Source organism: Pseudoliparis swirei, chromosome 9, assembly GCF_029220125.1.
Source record: "Pseudoliparis swirei isolate HS2019 ecotype Mariana Trench chromosome 9, NWPU_hadal_v1, whole genome shotgun sequence".
NCBI classification, from domain to species: Eukaryota; Metazoa; Chordata; class Actinopteri; order Perciformes; family Liparidae; genus Pseudoliparis; species Pseudoliparis swirei.
The window spans coordinates 15,052,864-15,058,863 of NC_079396.1; positions in this window are offsets into that span (position 1 = coordinate 15,052,864).

Sequence of the window (6,000 nt, forward strand, 5' to 3'; positions counted from 1 at the left end):
GAGTGTTTGGTTTGTCCATTCTGGGCTACTGTAAGCAAATGGTTCTGTAATGAGGACAGCATGTAAAAAAAGACTAAAACACAAAGAACAATATAATATTCCATTTCTACAAACTGATCTCCTGTGTGCTGCACAGAGTACCCATAATACATATTGTTGGTATTGTGAGAGATCTATATAGGTATTGATTCAAGTGTTATTATCTTTCTCCATTATCCATGGATTTTGTCTTTGAAAAGTGTTGCAATGAACATTTTGAGAACAATGAGTCATCCACATGTCAGCTCCGGAAGAAAAACACAATTGAACAACTCTCAGCCATGTGAGTCTGTCCTCTATGTCACTTCTCCAGCAATGTTGTGCTGCGCCGCTCTGCCTCTCAATAAAGTATTCTCAAACATTCATATAAAAGTCTCTTCATGCTAATTAACATCCTCATTGAACTTATTGCAACCTTTGTCTACCATCATAAAGTAACATGCTATGAGCTTACAAAACCAAAAGGTTAAATATCGTCATTTCGATTTAACTCAAAAGCACATCCATCCCGCGCCTGCCCCCCCCCCCCCCTCCGACATCCCTCCTCCACATTGGGGATTAAGCAGTATCATATTATTCACAGTAATATTATTTATTTATTTTTAGAAGACTTTTTTCTGCCAAATCCAGACTAGGAAAATATGACCATCTGTCTGACTCTCTATGACATATCACTAATCCCAGGTGGCATACAAACAACTAACACACATCCACAACATTCAAGGAGAGAAACACACACACATGCCAAACTGCGGCATGCATATTCATTGATTCTCCACATCTGCTTCTACAATAACCATATCTCACATGATGTATCTCTTGTTGACTTATTTTTCTCTCTCTCAGTAACAGTTCACCAACTTGGACAGCGTGGACGGACGGACAGGGACAAGTCTACTGGTGAATGTTTACCAGCTTGCACAGAATATAACCACTGAGGAGGAGAAAGTGAGACAGGGGCCATGACGGCTGCTGGTTGATGATCATCACAACCAACAGCCATAATTGGCAAAACTGGAACAAACAATATGTGTTTGTACATTTATATGTACATTACCTGACACTTTTCACTACGTCTCAACATTAAGAACAACTCCTTTGCAATACATAATAATCAAAAAAATAAATAAACTTAGCTTCACCTTTTGGCTTATGCAAGTGTTAATTGATCACAGACTGGAGTGTGTGAGCCATGATAGGTGGGAGAAGGAAGTCAGTGGAGATTTAAGGGGTTTGGGGAAAAATAAGTGAGTGAATGAGAAGTGAGGGAATGAACTTTGATTGGAGATAAATTATAGTTGAGACTTTAATGAAAGAGGGTTTATAGAAAAGAATGCATGCACCCATGCAGAGGTAACACTCTAAACCCTACAACACTTGTAAGATATAGAAAAATATAGTTTGAGTTAAATGAAACCCTGAATCAGAGAGAGGTAAGTACACCATTATGCAACATTTTTAATAAAACTGTTGTTGAATTATACATCTATATGTCAGAGTTGTGTCAGCACATTGACCAAAGAGCAATACCGCCTGCAGAGGCACAACACCTCCTCTGGCCAGAGGCAAGAAGAAACAAAAAGTAGAGGTCACCTGACGTTTTTATGAGTGTGGCTGTGTCATTCACTTTGCAGATCAAAGTTATATTTAGAGCTATAACACAATAATAATCAAGCTTAGTTCCGAGCTTTCCTCCATCTGAACATCTTTGAAAGCAATCGAGATGGAAAAGAGGAAAACTAATACAACATCACAGATGCCTTGTGGATGAGCTACTAAATAGTCTCAGTCTGTAATTTAAGGAATGATTGACATAAACATCCAAATGTGAAGACTATATTTAACCAGATACATGGAAGAATTATCCGATGGATAAACCATGTGCCATTTCTCTCCGTTATCAGGACTAACGAAGAGGTCCGAAAAAGAAGGAGCCTACATGCTGTGTGTACTCTGTTGTTCCGGCGGCAGACATGCAGCTCATGCATCGCGATTGTGCAACAGCTGGTTGAATAAAAAATAATAATAAAAACGCTGGACCACGCAGGTATGGAGGACTTAAAATGACTAAAGTATAAATAAATAAATAAATGAATGCATGAATAAATACAAGAATAAATAAATAAATGCTTAAATAAATGTATAAATGAATAAATAAATGCTTAAATAAATGTATAAATAAATAAATAAATGCTTAAATAAATGTATAAATAAATACAGGAATGAATAAATAAGTTATAAATCAACAAGACATCATTAAATAAATATATTTCTGCATTTCTGTATTTCTTCATTTATTTATTTCTCTATTTATGTGTCCACACGTATTTCTTCATTTATTTATGTGTGACATTTACGTGTCCGTATATTCAAATGAGCTGGGGCGGTCCGAACCTCTGTCTAAAGCATGATTGGTCACAGGAGTGAAATGCACCTGGTGTGTTGTGCTCTACTACTTCTGCCTGGCACATGATGCTGAAGTTGACTCGCTCAGCTCACCGTTAGCAGAATTTAGCCTAGACAGCTTTTTGACTTCAGCCGTTTATCAATTCCAAGAACACTGAGTACAGACTTGTGTTCTTTTGGAGTCTGGTCTTTGGAATCAGGTCTTGGGAGTCTGGTTTTGGGAGTCCAGACTCTCGAGGACGCAGGACGGTCTTTCTGGTCTTGTGACGTCACCACATCAACTGTTATTGCGCATGAATTTACTCCAATTATTCACTGTAAAATAATTTACAGTGGAGTAGAATGTGTTGCGGTGTCCACTGTTGTTTGGCGTAGGCTACGAATAAACGATAATAAATATACAACGTCTCGTAGCTTTCCTGACCCAGGGTCGCTACAATATGAAATTATGAATCTTAACCCTCAGTCAAATTGACGTAACGTTATCTTTTAGTAAATAATAAACTCGTTGTGCTCTTTAGATCCTCCAAAACCTAATTATATCTTATGTTTAGCCGCTACGGAGACGTCAGAGCCAGCGGAGCATTTCAAAAAGTCCTGCCGAGATCAGGCTTCTCTCGGCGGCCACACAGCGCGCTGACCGCCCGGAGCTCACTGGTCCCGCGAGCAGGACCTCAAATCTCCGTCGCATATCCTTATTAGGCTGAATCTCGATAAACCGACCACAGATTTGATGCTTAAACTACTAACTTCTCGGCTGAAAACATCCTTAAATTACATTCCGTGACTCAACAACTGTAGTATTTAGAATGTACAGACAAGAATGCATAATAAACGCTGTTCGTCTACAGATCCAAGTGCTAGGGATCGTCTTGCTCCCTGACTTGACCAATCCTGTTCAACAATGAGGTTCGGACCGCCCCAGCTCATTTGAATATACGGACACGTAAATGTCACACATAAATAAATGAAGAAATACGTGTGGACACATAAATAGAGATATAAATAAATGAAGAAATACAGAAATGTAGAAATACATTTATTTAATGATGTCCTGTTGAGTTATAACTTATATTTATTAATTTCTGTATTTATTTCTGTATTTATACATTTATTCTTGTATTTATTTATTTATTTATTTATACATTTATTTAAGCATTTATTTATTTATTCTTGTATTTATTCATGCATTCATTTATTTATTTATTTATTTATACTTAAGTCATTTTGAGTCCTCCATACGCAGGAGCCTTTATCTGTTGATGTAACAGCCTGTTGGAGAGCGGCGCGGCCTACCTTCAGGGCGATCCTACAAACTTCCGGCGTGGTTGGAGAAAGTTTGGCGCTCCGGGCCATGCCGGACTCGTGGTTAGTGTGCTGACGGATCCCGACGCACGTGCAGTCACCCCAGGACTGACCGCAACCACAGCACGCACGGCGGAGGCGGCCCGGCCAATCACCCTGGGGCCAGATGTGACAGTGATATAACAGCAGCATGATTGTGTTTAATTTGGCCAATTCCCCGCTTCTAAAATCCCTAATTGTTCCTAGTCCTCCAACCAAAGCCGTGTCGCTTTGAGAGAGAGAGAGAGAGAGAGAGAGAGAGAGAGAGAGAGAGAGAGAGAGAGAGAGAGAGAGAGAGACCACTGCCTGGTTATCTATCCCCTCTTATGCATGGACGGATTAAGAAACCACGGGCCCCTGGGCCTGGACGTGTCAAGCCCCCCCCCCCCACCCGGAAAAAAAAGCACCAAAAAAATTACATATATTTTTTTTTTTTTACATCGCTAACAAAACAGTCCGTATGGAACAACGATACCGGAGCTGAGCAGACAACATAATGCGAATTATATGACCATGACATGAATGACTTAAGCCTAGCATATACCGGCTATGGCGCATCGTGTCATATCATCATATCAATACAAAGTTAACTAGAATGGGCACTCGGTAGAGTGCATACCTTCGCATATCACAAGATTGGGCATTGAATTATGAACATTTTGGCATTAGTTGCATGCCAGTTGGACAAAAATGTATCGTGCTATGGTAAAAAAAGAGTTTGACCTTTCCATGACCTTGACCTTGACCTTTGACCCGATTGATCCCAAAATCTAATCAAATGGTCCCCGGATAATAACCAATCATCCCACCAAATTTCATGCGATTCAAGAACATTTTGACCTGTTCATGACCTTTGACCTTGACCCTTGACCCGATCGATCCCAAAATCTAATCAACTGGTTCCCGGATAATAAACAATCATCCCACCAAATTTCATGCGATTTGGTTCAATACTTTTTGAGTTCTGCGAAAGATTTTGACCTGTTCATGACCTTTGACCTTTGACCCGATCGATCCCAAAATCTAATCAACTGGTCCCCGGATAATAAACAATCATCCCACCAAATTTCATGCGATTTGGTTCAATACTTTTTGAGTTCTGCGAAAGATTTTGACCTGTTCATGACCTTTGACCTTTGACCTTTGACCCGATCGATCCCAAAATCTAATCAACTGGTCCCCGGATGATAAACAATCATCCCACCAAATTTCATGCGATTCGGTTCAATACTTTTTGAGTTTTGCGAATAACACGCATACAAATAAATAAATAAATAAATAAATAAATACACGGCGATCAAAACATAACCTTCCGGCATTTTCAATGCGAAGGTAATAACAGCTACTTCACGCAGAGGCTCTGGATTAGGGGCCCCCTGAGCTCATGGGCCCCTGGTGCCGGTAGGCTCGTTCGGTAATCCATCCCTCAGTAGGACTATTGGGGCCCTGTTACTGACATGAATGACTTAAGCCCAGCATATACCGGCTACGGCGCATCGTGTCATATCATCATATTCATATCAATACAATGTTAATCACAGCGACGTCACGCGAGGAGGCTCAGGCCCAGGGGCCCCCTGAACTCATGGGCCCCTGGGCCTGGGCCCGGTAGGCCCGTTGGTTAATCCATCCCTGCTCTTATGCGCTCTTGACCAACATCAGGCTGGATAACTTCTCCTCATTTCTAATCACATGTGGCATGGAGCTAATTGTGTTATTTTTTCGAACTTATATGATACTATGAATTATAGGTTTTTTCTCTGCAGCACTACTTCCCACAACATATAAACAGAATTTGATTTGTAAAAAACTGCATATTTGTTTTGAGATGGACCTGAAAGAAAATGTGAACCACTAATGTAATGCTTTTAAAACCGTAAAAGAAGATATTTGACTTGTTTTGCAATTCCACTTTATGTGGTGCATATCATAATAATAATAATAATAATAATAATAATAATAATATGTTGTATTTTTATAGCGTTTTACAAGATACTCAAGGCACTGTACAGTAAAAACAATCAATGGAAGCAACACTTAGACAAACAAGAGAAATGACATAACAGAAAGAATCAAGACACCATATAGTTATATCCATTTTTAAGGGTGGTGGAAATCAATCTTTTTAATTTTCTTTAGAGAAACAAACGTGATGTGAAACACACAAATGTCTTGAAGCGTTTATTGAAATAATACTTGCAATAATTCCAT